The following is a 19,591-nucleotide window of genomic DNA, read 5'->3' on the forward strand; positions in this document are numbered from 1 at the left end:
TGCTTGGAGAAAACCTGGGCAGAGCCAGAATCTTTTTTTAAAAAGAAAAAAGAAAAAAAAAGCTGGACTTGGGAGAGAGAATCAGAGGCAACTTTTACACTCCTCATTTGATTCCCCCCTACCTTATAACTCTCCCTTTGCATTTTTGGTTCCACACTCCGCCCCTTCTTTTGGTACCCTAAGGCAGGCAGCTGTCTTTCAGCGCTCTCTGGTTTTAGTGATTTTTAACCTCCCTTTTTTAAAAGAAAGAAAGAGGAAGAGCTGAAACGTTTATTTCTCTTAACTATCCCCCCCGCCCCCACGGAAAAAGGAAATTGACCAGGCGTGCGGTCAAATATTGGGGGAGTGGGGAGAGGAGGGATGGATTAAAAACCATGCAAATCTGTGTTATGCCGCCAAAAGGGGGGCAATAAAGGCTTAGCTGCTGATAGATTTCGCAAGCTGTACTTTTTTTTTTAATTATTCTCTCAGACGGGGAATCGAAGCGCCAGCGAGGCTTCTGTTGATGGAGGCGTTGACCTCGGGTAGGAGCTGTCTATAAAGGCTTCTGCACTCTCCCACCCACCCCGCTCTTCGAAAAGAATTGTTTGTGTCCCCTCCATAGCTGCCAAGTTTTCCCTTTTCTCGCGAGGAAGCCTATTCAGCATAATGGAAAATCCCTTTAAAAAAGGGATAACTTGGCAGCTATGGTCCCCTCTTCTCCCGCGCCACCCCCCGACAAATTCGGGATACAGGAGTTTAGCAATAGAGGGCCATTGCGATCTTAGGGCTTCAGTACTACGCTCAGTTACCTGGGAGTAAGCCACACTGAATTCAAGGGGATGTAGTTCTCACCAGGCGGGGTAGGAGGACGCTGCAAGCGCTTTACTCCAAAGTTACGGCTCAGTGGAGTTTCTATGTAAGCCGTAGTAGCTAAGGAGTTTTGAAATTGCTAGTAACCGGAGAAAGTGTTCCTCTGTCTGTGGTATATGGAAAATAAAACTGATAGCTGCTTTTTTATGATGCTGCCATTACTTTATTGGAGAAAGAGTTGCGGGGGGGGGGATCTAATCACCACTATCACTCTGCTGTGAAATCGCTAGAGAAAGAGTAACGAAAATTTAATTACTACCACCGCACCACTCGTAGTAGTAATAACATTTCCTCTAACTGCTACCACTAGAAACTGAACAGCACTTTCAAGCTGCCAGTTCCCGTGAAAGTTTCTGCTACTTTTTTTCATTCCGGACAGACGGAAAGGCATTGCAAGGCCTCTGGGTGCCTACAAAACTAGTGGGAGCCCGGAATCCTTGACTTTGCCCTCAGATTTTACATGGCTGTCACCTCCTCGGGACATTCACTCGGGAGTAAACTCCATTGATGGAAAAGACGCCTGTCGTGATTTCTTCGGAGTTCGCACAGAGCCTCAAGCAGCAGTAAAGCGAAGATAACTTGAGTTGCGGATCAGGCGATAGGCAGCTCTAGTAAGGAAGCTAATAGAGCATTCGTCTGATTCTTGATTGCGCCAAAGTTAGCTTTGCTTCCTCAGAGTCAAAGAAACCCCCATATAATACGGCATCTCTTCCAAAAATATAAAGGGACCACGCATCTATTGACCTCAACGGGGCAACATCCTCTTGTATAGCAGTTCACTGGTGTCCGTAGCCTATTATGGCACGGAAGAATCACCTAGTCCGTGTTTGCAGTTTCAAGCTTCCTGTAGCGCCCAGGCACAAGGGTTGTGGTCTGCTACACCAGCTCACTCTGCCACCCCTCCCCTCGCCCATTCACTTCAGCAGAGATTGGAGATTGTTGCTGTGGGGGGGGGGGGAGAGGAGGGCTGTGCCTTTAGATAGGAAGCGGTATTTCCTTCCCCAAACGATGTGCCAGGATCTCAGCCTGATTGACGGGAGGCAGGACGCTTCTCTTTCACGCCTAACATTTGGAAATAAAAAGATCCGAAGTGTATTTAGAAGACCCCCCCCCCCTGCCCATTCAAAGCCCTTCAGCGGAGTCACCATGAGCACGGTAAATAATAAGCCTTAATGACTTTGAAATTCAACGGTTGGCTACCGACGCCCCTGAATTAAGAGGAAAATGCACACAGATTTCTAAACACACTAGAAAGCAAACAAAAACAAACCGGGAGCGTCGAGGGACGAAACAGAAAGTTATTGTTGTTATGAAGAAGTAGTATTTGGGATGTGCAAGGAGCAGGGGCAAATACGTATACACGTTTCAGTTTACAGTAAGTAAATAAATACTGTACATCGCTTTTTTTAAAATTAACGTTCCAGAGGAGATAACTCAGTTGGATGTCTCGAAAAATATCTCCTGATAAGGTCAGAAGGCAGACTTGGGTTTGTAAACAGACAGGACTGATATACTTCACGTTTCACTGGAGCAGATGGATGGATGGAATCATTTGAAATTTGGTGGAATCCGAGAGAGAGAGAGAGAGAGAGAGAGAGAGAGAGAGAGAGAGAGAGAGAGAGAGAGAGAGAGAGAGAGAGAAAAACAACCCTCCTCTCTCCATCTACAGTGTTTAGCTCTGTACACCAATAAACAATTACCAGGTATAATTGCTCTGGAGAGAGGTGCCAAATCGAGCAGGCTGGCATGCCACCGGGAAAGGAGGGCTTCTCTCTCCCAGTAGATAATTTGACTAGAAGAAGAGATCCCACCCAAAGACCTGTCTCGGTCAGAGCACGCGGAGAGGAAGAGAGCCTCGATTTCTCGTCGCCCCTGACCGGCAGAATGCAGAAGGCGAAATTCTGTAAGCACAGATCCGGGTCGGTGGAAGCTGGCTAGAGATTCCCAGACATGCAGGAAAATGGAATAAATGCTCCCACCCCCGCCCTGTCACCCCATTTACAATATATAATTGGGGCAAGGCGTAGGATTTAAATTTTGCATGGTTTCCTAAAAGGAATCTTAATCTGGACACGAATTTCCATGTTGTGACTAACAAATTTTCCTCCTTTAATAAAACTGTCCGTGCATTAAATACTGGTTTCTAGACATATGACCGACTCTTTCTTTCATTCCATTCTTTGTAGTAAATGATGATGATGATAAAAATAAATAAATAAATAGTATCTATATCTACATACACCTCACATATTGGTTCTACATGGATGTTTTTCAAGGTTCCAGTCCGCATGTCCTTTAATCAGTTGCAGAACACCCCCTGGTTTAAATGGCTCTGGATTGCTCCTTTCCCATCACCATTCTAGACATTTGCAGTGTGTGTAGGCACATCAGCAATATGTATCCACTCGGAGCGCATTCGATGCTGATGAAGCGAGCGGAGAGACGGCGGGGTTGCTCGTCGTTTGGTCGCTCGACGCGATCGCAACAGCGACCCCTCGTGCCCGAACGCGGAACGCTCCGCCCGGTGTCATGTCAGAGCTCCCCAGCCTAATCCTGGTGGCCTTTTATTTCCCGTTTCTCCAAACATAATTAAGCGCTCTAGACTAATGAGGTTCCCTCGTGGGCCACATGAATGGAAGGCTTTTATGTGCAGCAAAGAAAGGGGGAAACTCGTATAACTTTTATAAGACGCCCGATCATAATATAAAAATCGACGGGGGTTAAAAGATTTGAATAGATGGGCTATTTCTCTGCAAATCCCTTGTGACCCCCCCCTTCTTTGACCCGAAATGTCTGCATTCTTTCTGGCTTAACCAACCTCGATGGGAATTATACAGCCAGGAGACTATTGCTGACTTTTCCAGCCTATCCCCGTTGTTAGAAAATTACCCTGTCTGCTTTAATTTCCCTCTCTGCCCCCCCTCCTTTTTTTATTTCTGTATGTTTAAATACTGGAGAGGGTGGGTGGCTTCTTCTTCAGTGATGTGCAAGGACCTGTCTCCGCCCCACCAAACTGGGGCGAGGAAGGAAAAAGGAGGTCTTTCTTTTTTTGGCATCTAGGCAGGGATTTTCCTCAAACCTGCCCTTTTCCTCTGCTACCGATCTGTCTGTTTGCCAAAAGGCGCAGTGGAAAGGAGGTTTCTATTTATTTATTTATTTATTTTAAAAAAGGAACAGAATGGAAAACACAGCCGCTGTCAGTGTTAAGGTAAAAGAGGGGGGGGGAGTGAATTACATTTAGAGCAAATGAAAAGATTTCTTGTTTATGACAGAGGAGATTCAGGAGAAAATTGAGCGACGCGCAACGCGGAGACTCGGCTGGAAAAACCCATCTGCCTTTCTTCCTGGATGGCGGAGGGGAGACTCGGAGGGAGGGAACAGCCAGAAGTCCTTTACTTAGAAGTAGTCCCACCGAAGCCCGATAGGCTACTACGGAGTAAAGGGAAGAGTGCAACATTTATACCTATAGCGGCGGAGGGCAACCGGCCAATATAGATTCTCCGGCTTTCTCTTTAAATCGTGCTCTGTATGTGTGCGGTTGGAGTATGTGTGTGTGCGCGGTGCGCACGCCTGGTGTGAGTCTCCGCATTTTTTTGGGAGGGGGGGAGAAGCCAGGTTAACCCTCTCCCTTCCCCAGAGCCTCTCTTTCTCTCCACGTCGAGAGGTCTGCAACTTGTAGGCGAGTCTCTGATGTCGAGGGAAGGAACCTTGTGCTTGAAAACAGTTTTTTAATTTTTTTTTTTAAAGCGAACTATTTCATTCTGAACTCAAGGAAGAGTAAACAGCGCGTCTGGGACAGGAACCAAACAAAGAAAGGGAAACAATTCTCAAAGGGGCTTTGCAGGCAACAATTGTCCAGAGATTTGTTTTGCCTCCTGGGTCATTCCTCCTCCTCCTCCTCCTCCTCCTCCTCCTCCTCCTCCTCCTCCTCCTCCTCCTCCTCCTCCTCCTCCTCCTTTAAAATATATTTATTTCAGATTATTAGATTTATATTCGTCGCGGACCAAACGGTGTTGAATCTGAAGCAGGATTGCCTTTAAATCGAAGCTGGCATCCTAAGCAATTTACACTGCAATCCTATGCACGACTACGTAGAAGTACCGGTAGGTCCCATTGAATTCGGTAGGACTTACTCCCAGGTAAGGGAGGATTGCAGCCTCACTTGGACTTCCTTTCTGGTAACTGTGTTTCGGCTCGGGGTGAAAAAAATGGTAGGGAAAGGTGTGTGTGTGTGTGTGAATATATAGAGAGAGATGGGGGGGGGGGGATAGAGAAATTATTACCGGTATGCTTTTATTTTTGTTGGATTTATCTATATACAACTTTTGGGCACAACAAGTGCTTTCTTTACTTGTCATTCTTTATAGAACAAATTCCCAACTGGACGCAGAGATCCACCCTACCCTCTTCAGACTGATTTAGACAACGGTCAGTATACATTATACAATATCGGATCGAGTCTGACATTTTAAATGCCTTTGGACTGACGAGCTGCCGCAGAACCGTTCTGGCTGGCGGGCGCATCCGAACTTCTCCCTCCAAGGTTCGAAAAGATCCTCCTCAGTTCTCTTTTGCAGCGTCGCGTCGCGGATCTGTCTGCATGCTGATGATGCTCCGACCACGAGAACAAAAGTGCAGAAATGGAAAGGAAGGAGGAAAGCCGCTGACTTTGCCTGCTTGAAATTTTCTATAATTTCAAGGTAGAAATCAATCAGGAAATACCTTAGGTCGCGCTCTGATACTCCGGAGATGCGCGTTCCCTCTAATCTCCGCACTCTGGGGGATGTTTGAATGTTCAGAAGCGAGCAGGATCGGCGCCAGATCTCTGGACCGCTGCCGAAGTGCCCTACGCTTGCGGCATGCGACAATACCCCCCCCCCCTTTGGCGTGAATCGCTTTGCTGCTTCAGGGCGGCAGAAACTTCTGCAAAGCGCAAACTCAGCCGGCACGTGCCCTTGCTAGGAGGAACCTTGATTTCTTTGGGTTGAGGGAGAACCCTGGGGGAGAAAGGGCGGCAGACCAGCTTTTCCACACTCATCTCCTGGTGTGCTTCCCTGATCGCCAACACTAGCCGGTGCCCCTCGGGACTGGCAGGGCGTAAAGCAGGGAAACCAACAGTGGGGGAAGTCAGAACCGATGGCAAGCAGAGTCCAATCCCTCCCCCGCCCCCTCTTTTTCTCTGCTGAGGAGCTCTACAAAGGCAACTCTGAGACTTAAGCAGGCCGAAGTCGATAGGCAGTGCACCTGCTCTGGACTGGCCAGAAGTAAGAACCAGGGTAGTGTAGTGGTTAGAGTGCTGGACGAGGGCCTGGGAGACCAGTGTTCAAATCCCTGTTCAGGCATGAAGCACACTGGGTGACCTTGGGCACAGTCACTGTCTTTCAACCTAGCCTGCCTCACAGGGTTGTTGTGGTGATAAAAATGGGGAGGGGAAAACCATGTATGCCACCTTGAGCTCCTTGTAATGAATGAATGAATGAATAATAAGGCAGGCAGCAGGGCCAGTTGTTCCATTTGCCCAAAGGACCAGCCTCCATTGCTTAGTAATGCACCTAATCTACGAGACCACTATCCAGCCCACTCTCACGCTCCGTTAAGATCTCCTGTGCACGCATTTCTTATGGCTAGGTCTGGCCCCACTCTGCTTACACTGAACAGCTCCAAGTAGTGATGGCTCTAAGGGCTGATGTGGGTCCCTAGCAAACAGCCTTCTAAATTGCTGCACTCCCCTTGACTTGCTGGCAGTGGTGGCCAGAGGTGTACTTACCATAGGCGCCCTTGGCAAGGAGCTGTATTGGCATGCCCTGTCTTTGTACTCTTGGAGCCCCACTGGATGCTCCACTCATGCACAGAAAAGCCTGTGCATCTTGCCCAGTCACCTGGAGCAGTGAAAGAGTGGGCAGATGGGCTCCTAGCCACTCTGAGTTAGAGTGGAGAGGTGCAATTTTAGTGCTCCTCTGAGCTTGCACCCTTGGCAGGGACCAAACCTCAGCAACCCCTAGGTACATCCCTGGTGGCGGCTGCACTGCAGCACTTGTGATCGGCACTGGAAGGCTGCTCTGGGAGCCATTTAAATTTCCCACAATGCTTGGAGCAGCACTAACTTGTGGGTCTTGTGTTTAATTTAAATGGCAGGAAGCTTGCACTTGATAGGAGAGTGTTAATGTGAGAATTAGCTGATGTAAGATGCCAGGTGTAAAGGGATTTGCAGTCCCTTTGGCTGTAAATCAGAAGAATTGAAAGTGAATTTGGAGGAGAAGCTTGTGCATCAGCTAAAAATGTGATGAAAGCACTTTTGGAGCTTGGTCACTACTAAAATTGTGTATGTTTAGACACACTCCATGAATTCACATTGCTGCTTGCTGTGTGCTGACTGCCACCACTTTATCCATATCTGGGTAGGTAAACAACAGTCAAACTACTATCAAAACAATGAACTTCTTCCTTCGGCAAGGCAGGTAGCAGAGGGCCAAACAGGATTTGATTGTGCCTAATACCTTAGGTGTGAATGGCATGGTCTGGACCAGTAGTGTCCAGCTTTTTCAGACCCAGAACCTACATTTAATCCAAACCTGTATTTGGGGACTCATTTCTTAATCTTTTGCCATATGTTTGCATGGATGTAGTGCCACCGTTGTGACCTACTTTTGATCAGGCAGATCACTAGCAGATCCCAACCCATCAGTTGGAGACAGGTGGAGCAGAGAAAGAAAAGAGAGACTTCCTCCACCCCCTTTATCATAATGGACCATTCAGTGAAACCCACTGAGATGGGCGGACAAAAATAAGTTGCTTTTGGTTTATAGAAGTTGCCGATACATGATGTACTGATTGCTATCAGCCTTGATGATTTTAAAGAACAATTAGACAAATTCATAAAGGACAAATTTTATTTATTTATAAGATTTCTTACTTGCCCTTCACCATAGTTGCAATGCTATAATATGCACTTATAAAAAGAGATAAAACTGTTACAGCAATAAAACAAGTAAAACCATTTCAAATACAACAGGACACATTTAACAAAAGAAGCGGGTCCCACAAAGTAGCTATTAACTGTTATGCTTCATCAAAGAACAAGTAAAGTGTGTATGTGTAGGGGGTGGGTTGAGCGTTGGGCTTATTTTTATAGACTGTGTACACACTATACATTTATAGCACCCCCAATGGAACCCTGGGAACTGTAGTTTGCTAATGGCACTGGGAATTGTAGTTCTGCAAGGGGCAAACTGCAGTTATCTGGGTTCTTTTAGAACAGACCATGTGCTTTAAATGTAAAGTGTGTTTGCTGCCATAAGAGCACCAAATGCTTCCCAACCCCTGAACTTGTAGCACCTCCCTCAAGTTCTCTGCTTCATCTCCTTCTTCTCCATTACAATTCTCAGGAACAGAGCTAAATATTTGGAGGAATACACTGTGAGAAAGTAGAATATGGGAAGGGAGACAGAGAGTCAGTGCTGATGAGCCTTGCTGATCTGCTTCTGGTACTCTTAAAGTACGCTTGCCCTTTGTTTATATGTGACTGTGGTAGATCCATGAAAAGAGACACGACTGCCAGTACCATCTAGCTTGGCACCTGCTATTGACCACTAATGAAGATGATGGTACAAGCTGCATGGAGACAAATGACTGTCTAGATCAGTATTCCCCAACCAGGTGCCCTGCAGTTGTTGTGACCATAGCTGCCAAGTCTCCTGTTTTTCGCAGGAAACCCCCGTATTTTGTTACCATTTCCCGCTGTTATCCCGAATTGACTATATCCCGTAAATATCCTGTAAAGCTCCCGGCTGCCTGTGCATGTTTGGACCTGCGTAGAAGTGACTGCTGGTGCCGCTCTGCCCATGTCTGGGCACTGGAAATTGGGTGGTGCCAGGACCGGAAGTCGCTTCTACGCATGTCTGGACATGTGTAGAAGCGACTTCCAGTGTCGTGCCGCCGCTGATCCCAGATTTTTCAATCCAGGAGTTGGAGGGTATGGTTGTGGCTACAAGTCCCAGGGGGTGATGGGAGTTGTAGTCCAAAACAGTCAGAAGGCACCAGGATGGAGAAGGCAAGTAAAGACATATGGCTGTATCCAACTAAATTCTCATCAGAGCAAAGTCATTAAAATTAATGGATATACCTGATTTAGGTCCATTAACTTCAATTGGTCTACCCTGAGAATTCAGCTGGACGTCTGGGGATGGGTGGGGTGAAATCAAGTTTGTTCTTGAACATGGAATACAATAATGTTATGGGGGGAAATGGGGCATACATTCCATCATATAATTATATGAAATACTTTGCATCCCCTCCCCCAAAGGGTGATAGAAATAAACTTTATTTCTGTTCCCAGCATTTCGTCACGTTCTAAGACGACCAAGAGAAAAAACAGGGCTGCCTCGGCTCCAACTTGCATACAATACAATTAGTTTATTCTGTTTTTTTTCTGGGGGCTTTCTTTCTTCTAAGTATTATGAACCTGCATGTTTTTTAAAGATATTTTAAATTGCATTTGCCTTGCATTTTATTGATTTGATCTGCATGCTGTTTCATGTAGATTTTTAAAATAAAAAAACAACAGGTTATGCATTTATTAAATTTAAACAGAAATCGATGTAAATTCAGTCAAATACAAGAGGGTGCCATTCTAACATAGCTGTACACAGTTGTAGCCTGCAGCCCTAAGCACACTTTCAGGAGAGCAAAAGCCATTGAACACAATGGGATTTAGTTCTGATTAAACTTGCACAGGATTGCATTGTTGGTTTTAGAGATAGAAAAAAGTGTCAAAGGCAACAGCATTGATTGATTGTTATCCTACATAAAAAAGCCCCATTGGATCAAACCAAAGGCTCGCATCTTGTTCTCACAAAGGCCAACCAGAAGCACATGGGTAGCCCACAAGCAGGAGCCGAGTGTTTCAGAGCTCTCCCAGAGGAGACAAGAGGAGAAATGACCTCTGGGAGGAGCACAGAGAGAAGAAATGCCTTGGTGCACCAGCCACAGCTCACAACTGGACACCTTCATCTCCCCCAGCTGCAACAAAACATCTCTCTCCTCTACAGCCACAGCAGGTGCTCTAACCAAAATTCTGAAGCAAGTCTTCACTCCTAAGCTTAAGGGACAAAAATATAAGCCTCATTTTCTTTCCAAGGCAAGGAATCTTTTGAGAAATTGGAGGACTGGTTTCAGCATATCACTAGCCATTCCTGAACTGATATGGGATCTAATACACATAAAAATATAAACAGGGATTGCAGGCTTTTAGTTGTTTACTCTTTGGCTCGAGTCAACCTTGGCATTATGCAAAATGCACCTTTGTTAACAATGAATATAAAAAAGGTATGTTGATAGAGAGTAATTTGCTCAAGGTCAACCAGCGTCCTTCATAGCTGAGTAGGTATTTGAACCTCGGTTTATCCTGTCTGACAACGCATTGGCTGTTAAACTTTGAGAAGCACTTGATCTGCAATGTGTGTTTCACAAGCCATGACTTAATGTAGTGAAGTCACATCTAGTAATGTACATGCATGTGTGAATTTACCTTAGGAAAGGTAAAGCACCACACATTTTAAAATGAATTTTCCACATTGCAGAGCATTATGCCATCACTGGTACATACTTTCAACTTGATCAGCCAAAACTGATCAAGTTAAGGACATAAATTCCATTTAAGAGAGGGTCAGGAAATCCAGGTCAATATTCTTTAATAAAATGAAAATCTACAAACTTGAAAATATTTCATAAATGTTAATTACAGTTCTTTGTAATGACAGCTCCATTCATTCTGTTACAGCTAAAAATGAGATAAAAGAGCAGCAACAATTAGAAGATACAGAATGGAAATAATTTTTATATTAAGACAATGAAGCTGTGTATGGGAGAGATTTGCTTTGATTAAGAAGGACTGGCATGTGGCTAATTAGAGACATGTAAGTGTTCTAGACTCCTATGCTGCCTTTTATGCTGGAAGTCATCTGTACCTACTGGCTGAGTTGCTGTGATGTCACAGGAACATAGGTGTGGGAGTTGGAAAATAGACCTGATGAATGTGTGGGGTATTAACCAAAGAATTGGCTGGGCATGTAGATTCAAATCACAGGACTTTGCACTCTCTCTAGTGGAAAAGGGCACTCAGCACAGTTTAAAACACTCTGAGTTAACCAACAGCATAAAATGAAATATGGGTTGTTAAATCCTTTTGCATATCCTGTTTAGTCTACCTAAAAATACTTGCCCACCTACACCTCTAGCAATGAGCAGACCACACATTGATAAGTACAGACCACACACTGTTAAGTAAGTTTAAAGTGATTTACTTACCAAATCCAAAGGTCTGGTTCATGTGTTATTCCATGCAGCAGCAAGGAGAACACAGACAGATTACGCTTGGGTGCAAAATACAGCATATAGCTTCAAACATGCAATCTAAACTTGAAGCAAATTCAGACACATCTGTCTTGGTCGATTACATGATGCAAAGAAAATGACAGAAAAGGAGTGAAGAGAATCAGCTTCACTTCTCCCTCATGGACAGGAGGGGGCGTGGTCTAGGAACATAGCTCTGTGGTCTTAATCCCTTAATCATCTAGCCTTTCTGCAAAACAAAATACCAAACAAAATATATTACTTTTCCATTTGTTTCCATTTTTTCACCTTGCCACTCTACTTAACCAGCCATAGTCAATCCTCATGTTTCAATTTTTGGGAAGAAACAGGATGGTCCACAGCTTCAGGAACCATTTTCCTTTTCTTCATTGCTAAAGGTTGAGATCATTGTCCTCTGTATCTGATCAACTAAGCAGCTGCTGCTGGTTAACACTTAGCACACAAATGAATCAACACTATGGATTGCATATTTGTGGGAGATTTTCTGTTGACTACTCTTACCGGTAAGTGTGCTGTAATTAAATTTATAGCTGCCTGTGCTCTGATTTTTTATTGTGTCTTTGTTTTTCTTTGATATGGAAAATACTAATAAACTGTTCTTTAAAAAACCCAAAACAATGCATAGCATGATGCTGTCTCTATTGTTGCTACCAGTTACCTGCTTCAGTTATCTTTTGAAAACACACCTTGTTCTCCAGGCTTTCTCTGATTGTTGAAGCGGGACTCTGTCTTCTGTTTTATTGCATTTCAGTACATTTTATTGCTGTTCTTAGTGGTTTGAGTTGATGGTTTTAATGTATATCTTTGCGCTCTCTCTCTCTCTCTCTCTCTCTCTCTCTCTCTCTCTCTCTATATATATATATATATATATATATATATATATATCAGAATAGAAATGGTCTATAGATCACTAAACAACAAAAATGCAGAGTTACCCTTTGGGGAGAAAACTGATGACTAAACAACAACACAAACCTTTTGCCAGTGAGCTGTTTGTGGTATCTCAAAAACCCGTTTGTAAATTAATCCCTCTTCCAGAAGCACCCAGAGTGAAAAGAGACCATCCTCAATAACTAGACTTTCATATGGAGTTTCAGTCCAGGAATGCCCCAAAGTTGCCAGCTAAAATGATTGAGTAAGGCTCAAACCAACAATGAGAAGATTTGTCTAATTGGGTGAAATACAGGAGCTTCAACTTATCAGCTGGTTTTGCCACTTGGGGAAAAAATAGGCGACTTATTGAAGTAATTTTTAGTTGCAGGAATATTTCAAAATCCAAGTATTTCAGTATTTCAGCTCAGCTGGATTATGAAGGCAGAGGGCCTTCTTGGTGGTGGCGCCCGCCCTGAGGAATGCACTCCCTCCAGATGTCAAGGAAATAAACTACTATCTGACTTTTAGAAGACATCTGAAGGCAGCCCTGTTTAGGGAAGTTTTTAATGTTTGAAGTTTTAATCTGTTTAATATTCTGTTGGGAGCCGCCCAGAGTGGCTGGAGAAACCCAGCCAGATGGGCGGGGTATAAATAATACATTATTATTATTATTATTATTATTATTATTATTATTATTATTGGTTTTTAGGGCTGTAATTTAGGGAAAGTGGTGACCATGTTTGTGGGTGTGGACTTCCATCAGCCTCAGCCAGCTTGGATGATGGTCAGGTAGCCCAATGAACATTTACCTGAAAGTAAACCCCATTGCCTTCAGGGACTCTTAATTCTGAAGGAGCATGGTTAGAATTACCCTGCACCTGTAGGGCTGAAAATAAATCTGACTGACTGTAATGAACGATGAGTAAAAGAATAAGACGGATTCATTTTAATATACAATCCAGCTGATATGCATATCACTCCCTGCTTCATTGTACAGTGTAATTAATGCTTCAGTTTCAAAGTACTGTATGTAACTGTTAGCAAATTACATCAGTGTAGTTAATCAGTTCCTTAACTGATTAATTACAGGCTTTTACAAAGAGACTTCTTTTTCAAAAAGAAGAAGAAAAAACCCCCATCATTATGTTCACAGACAAAAGGTAGACTACAGTAACTTTAAGGTGGTGGAAAATTGTGGAGATTCATTGTTGGCAAGGCAACAACAGGCTGATGACAATATCTCCTTTCTCACTCTTCTGCCCCTCCTGTCTCATTCAGGAGCCGCTATTCACTTGCATGCATTCTAACCTGCTCAGTTTTATATAGAACAAAAGCAACACAAGGACAATATTTCAAACAATAATAATCCTTGACATTAATGTCGCACTGGTGAATGTTTGGAGCACTCCTCACACATAAACCTGGTTGTGATCCATACAACAACCTTGTAAGGTAGGTCACTGTTATCCTCCCCATAGTGCATGGGGAGGGGGCTGAGGGGGAGAGAGATGGTGGAGAGAGAGAGAGAGAGAGGGGTATTTTTAAGTTTATGGAACAATGCCAGGTAGGTTATATTGTGTGCCGAAAGAGCCTTGATTAAGGCCACTTGCTAAGCCCATGACAGAGACAAGATTTGAACCAGAGATTTTCTCACTTGTAGCTTAATCCCTTAGCCATTGCGCCAAATGTGAGAAATTTCAGTTTTGAACTATTTCTTCCGAATGCCAGGTGCTGGGAGGCACAAGCGAGAAGAGTGACATTGCCTCCAGATCTTGTTTTCAGGCTCCCTATAGTCATGTGGTTGGCCACAGTGAAAACAGAACCCTCGACTAGATGGGTCTTTGGTGTCATCCAGCAAGGTTGCTCTACCTTCCCTCATAATTACAGAAATACTTGCTTTAAAACAAACAAATGTGGAAGTTTTCCACAGCACTTACTGTCAGGTAAGTGAACAGGAGGATTGCAGCCTATATCTCAGGTGAATTTCCCCTAACATGGATGAAAATAGTTTACAAGCCCAGACATCCAAGGAGGTCTTCTCTTCTGACATCAGACTGCAAAGAGTTGTAATGTTGGGATGCTTCATCTGCTGAGCTGCCTGCTGTGTGGAGCAGGATCACCCTGTTCATCCTGGCCAGTCAGCTTAGGATGCTAGGCCAAGCTGATAGGCTCGATAAAGGCAGGGGCAAGCTGATAAGAGCCGATGGGAGTAGCTACTTGACATGAATAGGATTGTTAGAGACAAGGCCTAGAGGTGCCAGGGACTGGAGTTCACACAATGAGTAGTTAGCACATTGCAGATAATGGTCACTTCAAATGAATGGGTTGGGAGCCGCATAGCAGAGATGAGGTGATAATGAGCAAGCTTGGGTCACAGGCTCCTGTGAAGAGCCATAGAATGTGCTCGGTTTGTTAAGAACATTATTCAGATGTTCCCTTCTGCTGTTAGGCTGTTTCTAACTTATTCAAATCCGCAGGGCTTTTGTTGTTGTTGTTCTTTGGTTTTGTTTCTCTTGTCCCAAAGTGCATATTAATAATTGAGCGCCCCCTACGCATCCTGTTTCAGGCGGCCAATCCACCTTGCAATGAATCTGGTCAAGACAATAATTAAACAGTAAATAATTCATTTAGGTAGCAATCTGGCACCCAGATACACATGTTTAAGTCTCACCAAAGTCAATGGGGCTTAGGGGCAGGTGGAGACAGGTGCACCACTGGAGTCACACGAGAAGGAAAGTGATGGATGGATTCTGGACTGTGTACAGGTATGGCAGAGAGAATCTGGGAGCAAAGGAGCCTGCTGGCATAACGGTTGTGTTTGGAACACAGATGATGCTTGTAGAATCATAGAGTTGGAAGAGACCCCAAGCTTCATCTAATTCTAGTCGAAGCCCTTGCAATGCAGGAATCTCAGCTAAAGCACCCATGACAGATGCTTTGTGTTTATTTTAGATGGATGTTTTTAATGGTTTCAGTGGTGGCTGGTGCCCACTGGGAATGTTAGAGCAGAAGGCCAGCAGTAAGTGGATCTACAGCCAGTGACAGGCAGATCCCATACCCTCCAACGTTTCTCCAGTGAAAACAGGGGCATCCTAGTCTACGCCAGGAAGCTTCTCCTGATGTAGACATCATTTGCACCTCTACCCTGGGTCACCTTGAGCCAATTACAACTCTCTGCCAAATCTACCTCGCAGGATTGTTGTAAAGAAAAAAAATGTGCAAGGGAAGGGATCACATGCAACACCTTCCACAGACAAATGGAATGAAATAAAATGTTAGCTGTGTTGCTGCCTTGAGTCCCTGCCAGGAAAGAGGTGGGAATCATCATCATCATCATCATCATCATCATCATCATCATCAGAGAATAATCAGGAACATACCAGAGTGTAAATCCTATTGAATTCAGTGGGTAAAATGTTTAGGATTACAGGGAGATGCTGAAGAGAGTAGCTATGGCTTGTCAACTTGGTGCTGGTAGTGGAGACAGGCAGAAGGGCCTGTGCCTTGCTTTCTAGGATGCTTAGAGTTTGGGAGCTGGAAAATAATGGGAAAGATTGTAGGACAGTGGTAGAGCTTTACCTAGGTTCAATCTCCAACATCTTTAAGCAGGGCTGGAAACGTCCTCTGTCTAAAATGCTGGAGGGCTGCTGCCAATCAGGGTTAGGGGTGCCATATTTCAAAAAGTAAAATTCCTGACACCTGCAACATTGTTTTAGGAAGACCCCAAAATGTATTCGGCAAAATTCCCACCCAATACAATTTTTACACCCCAAAACCAGGACATTTCAGGAATTTTCCTGACCTATGGCAAGCCTAATCAGTGTAAACAATCCTGAGCTCTTCGTTGGAATTTTTTAAGCAGATGTTGGATGGCCGTGTATCGTGGATGCTTTTGTTGAGATTCCTGCACTGAAGGGGGTTGGACTAGATGATCCTTGGGGTGTCTTCCAACTCTATGATTCTATGACTCAGTATAAGGCAGTTTCCTAGGTCTTCATGTTCTCATTTTGCAGTAGGCATTCTGATGCGGGTGGCGCTGTAGTCTAAACCACTGAGCCTAGGGCCTGCCAATCAGAAAGTCGGCAGTTCGAATCCCCGTGACGGGGTGAGCTCCTGTTGTTTGGTCCCAGCTCCTGCCCACCTAGCAGTTCAAAAGCACGTAGATAAATAGGTACCGCTCTGGCGGGAAGGTAAATGGCATTTCCGTGTGCTGCTCTGGTTTGTCAGAAGCGGCTTATGTGGGAATGTTAGGGATGTGGATTAGGATATATTATTAGATAGATCCTATCCAAGCTTGTGTTATCAAGCTTCCAATATCAGCAGAGTGACATTCCCCTTTTGTGCGCAGCAAAAGTGTGTTTTAGGTTTGTTAGAACCTCTACAACAATATTATACTTCCTGGCAAATCCCCTTTGTCCCTCTTAAAAGAAATACACAACACAATAGTATGAAAATAAGATAAGAGTTTACTCACATGACATCCTGAGTTAACAGCATGATCTCAGAAAGGCAGGTTTACGTAGAAAAGTTACAAATATATACCGTGGAGACTACTTAGTAAAGTAAGGCTCCATCTGGTCTCTCTCTTGGCAGCAGGCCGAGAGGGAGAACCATCCTAACTGGAGATTCTCTGGAGATGTGTTCCCATTGAAGAAGAGATGGCTAAGAGAGAGAATGGCTGCTGGCTGGGAGCTTCTATCTGCCAGCTAATCCATCTCATCTGCATGTCTGGAGGAACAGGAAACTGAACTTAGTCAGGTGTTCCTCCAGGTGAGTTCCTCTTAGTGGACACTCTAGGAACTGTTGTGACTTGTCTGCCCCAGTATTCCATCCCACAGCTTAGTCATGCTGGCCACATGACCCGGAAGCTGTCTGAGGACAAATGCTGGCTCCCTCGGTCTATAGAGAGAGATGAGCGCTGCACCCCAGAGTCGTCTGCGATTGGACCTAACGGTCAGGGGTACCTTTACCTTTACCCTGAGCCCCAGGGTTCGTATCTCAGCCAGGCTCAGATGAGCTCCCACAACACCCCTAAAGTATCATGTAATGCCTAGTTAGGTCTTTACTGAATCAATGTGATTTAATCCACTTGCCCTTTTATAGTGATCTTATTCCACATAACATTTAGCAGGCATTATTATCATTGGCTCTGCTACATAGTGCAAATGTTCCTTGTCTTGAAGAAGGAGGAGGAGGAGGAGGGAGGGAACCACTTCACTTTATTAAAATGCTGCTGCTGAATTTGAATTAAAAATGAAAAAGGTATTTCAAGATTATTTGAGGCATTGAAGTATGTAGTTTCCCCCTAGTTTTAACAAAATATTCATGAAGTCTGTTACAATAGCATAAAAGAAGCAAACATTTCTTCTGAATAAAGTCCTAAAAGCTGCCTCACAAGTCCCAAACTGGAATTTAGACTTTTCATTTAAAAAAGTGTGGTTTTTATTGTTAAACTTACTTTGGTAAACGACTGTAAAAGAGCACCATCTTCATTCCCTGAATGGGGCAGAGATTTTAAAATCTGTCCTAGTGACATGCAGACAATGGATGATATTCAACTACGTTTTACTCAGAGTAAACCCATTTAAATTAATTAAAATGACTTAGTTAATTTCAAGAAGTCTACTCAGAGTGAAACTGAGTTGAATGCCACCCAATGATTTGACTACATTTCAATAAATATATATAATTCGAACACATTGTCTCATTGTCTACTTCCAATACCTGACTTCAGTAGTGATGGTTAAGACTGCTTCTTTCAACAAGATATATAAGAATCAAACCGTTCTAATCAAACACTATACTGTACTTCTGATTATTATGACAAATGGCACTTGGTGTAGTTTGCAGTAACATTTTAGGTCAGAGATTGCGAACCGTGGCCCTTCAGATGTAGCTGGACTATCACCCCTGACAATTGGCCATGCAGTTGCAGTCCCACATCTGAATGGCCATTTCCCTTTTAGAGAATGCACTTTGCTCATGTCAAAAAGCAAACTCCAGATATTCTTAATCGAATACAAATTTTGGCTCCTTTCGTTTTGAATGTACTTTGTTTCTTTTAAAAAGAGCACGCCCGTCGCCATCTTTAATAATAGATAATGCATATCTACATGCCATGCAGCATGTTTACATGTGCATTATCAATTATTCAATTTTCTGCTACCTTCCCTCTTGCCAACGCCACCCCCCTGCCCCAATTGGTTTGGGAATGACATGCTTGCAAGATGTGAAACAGCACATAGCATGAAACACAATCCATTGACTCGAGGAATTTTAGAGTGTTCTGGGTTTATATTTCATTTTATTATGTCAAAGGTTCCGTAGGCCAAAATTTGCAACGGTTAAGTAGTATGACCTTCACATTCGTCACATGAAATTCAAGGCACAAACATCAGTATTCAGCTTCTACTTCGGGAGGGGAAAGGTAACCTGAATGTATCTTACGAAGAAGGTAAATCCTGTACATTCCTACTTCTCTGAATCTGTTATCCAAGATTTTTTGCTGCCCTTCAAAAAAATCTAGAAAAATGCAAACCCCAGAACTTTCCTGTTCCTATTCACTGATAGGGAACTGAGGGAGAACCAGTCTGAAACATTTTGACAGACGATGGCCTCCTTTGGCAAAATACTGCTACATGCCACCACAATCTCTGAGCAGTGAGAGATTAAAGGGGTTCCAGCCGTTTACTCAGGGTTCATGTTTCCTGAAGCACAACAGAAACTGTGGTGTCTTTATGATATATGGCACTGTTTCCCAACCAGTGTGCCTCCAGATGTTTTGGCACTACAACTCCCATCATCCCTAGCTAGCAAGACCAGTGGTCAGGAATGATGGGAGTTGTAGTCTAAAAACATCTGGAGGCACACTGGTTGGGAAACACTGATATATGGTCTATCACATATGTACAACCTGCACCTACGATGGAGGAGTTCACAGTCTTAACACCCCAAAAGAGCCTTGCTTCCCCATAGCCACAGCCTTTGGTTCAAAGATAAATCAAACATTGCTCCGTTGCAGCCTTATTGCTGCAACCGGGTTCTGTGTTGCGCCCAGTAAGAAGTTCAATTCACATGGCCATCATCATCATCCCCTACACCGTATCTCTTGCTTCCCAGCTTGCTGATTTACTTCTAGCTAACACCACTCCAAACTCTCTGCTCTCAACTCTGTCATTGTCTTTCTAACTACCTACAAGTTGGGGGAAGGGGATCACACCCATTTTCAATCTCACACAGATCCACTTCCTTTGTTTCTTTAATGGCCCATCTCCCAGGCTATCACTTCAACAGGAAGCTAGCCTGGCTTACATTTTAACACTTGTTGGATCCATGGGTTAGGAGGGTTCCTGCATACAGCCTACTTCCTCCCCTCCCAAACGCATAACAGTACTATGGGTTGGATCCAGATTTCCCATGAGAGGAGTTCCACTGATGTGGTGCTTCCGCTGGTTGAAGAAGGAGGAGGCAATTATTACTGCTTTTCCCTAAGCAG

The sequence above is a fragment of the Zootoca vivipara genome, chromosome 11 (genome assembly GCF_963506605.1).
Source record: "Zootoca vivipara chromosome 11, rZooViv1.1, whole genome shotgun sequence".
NCBI classification, from domain to species: Eukaryota; Metazoa; Chordata; class Lepidosauria; order Squamata; family Lacertidae; genus Zootoca; species Zootoca vivipara.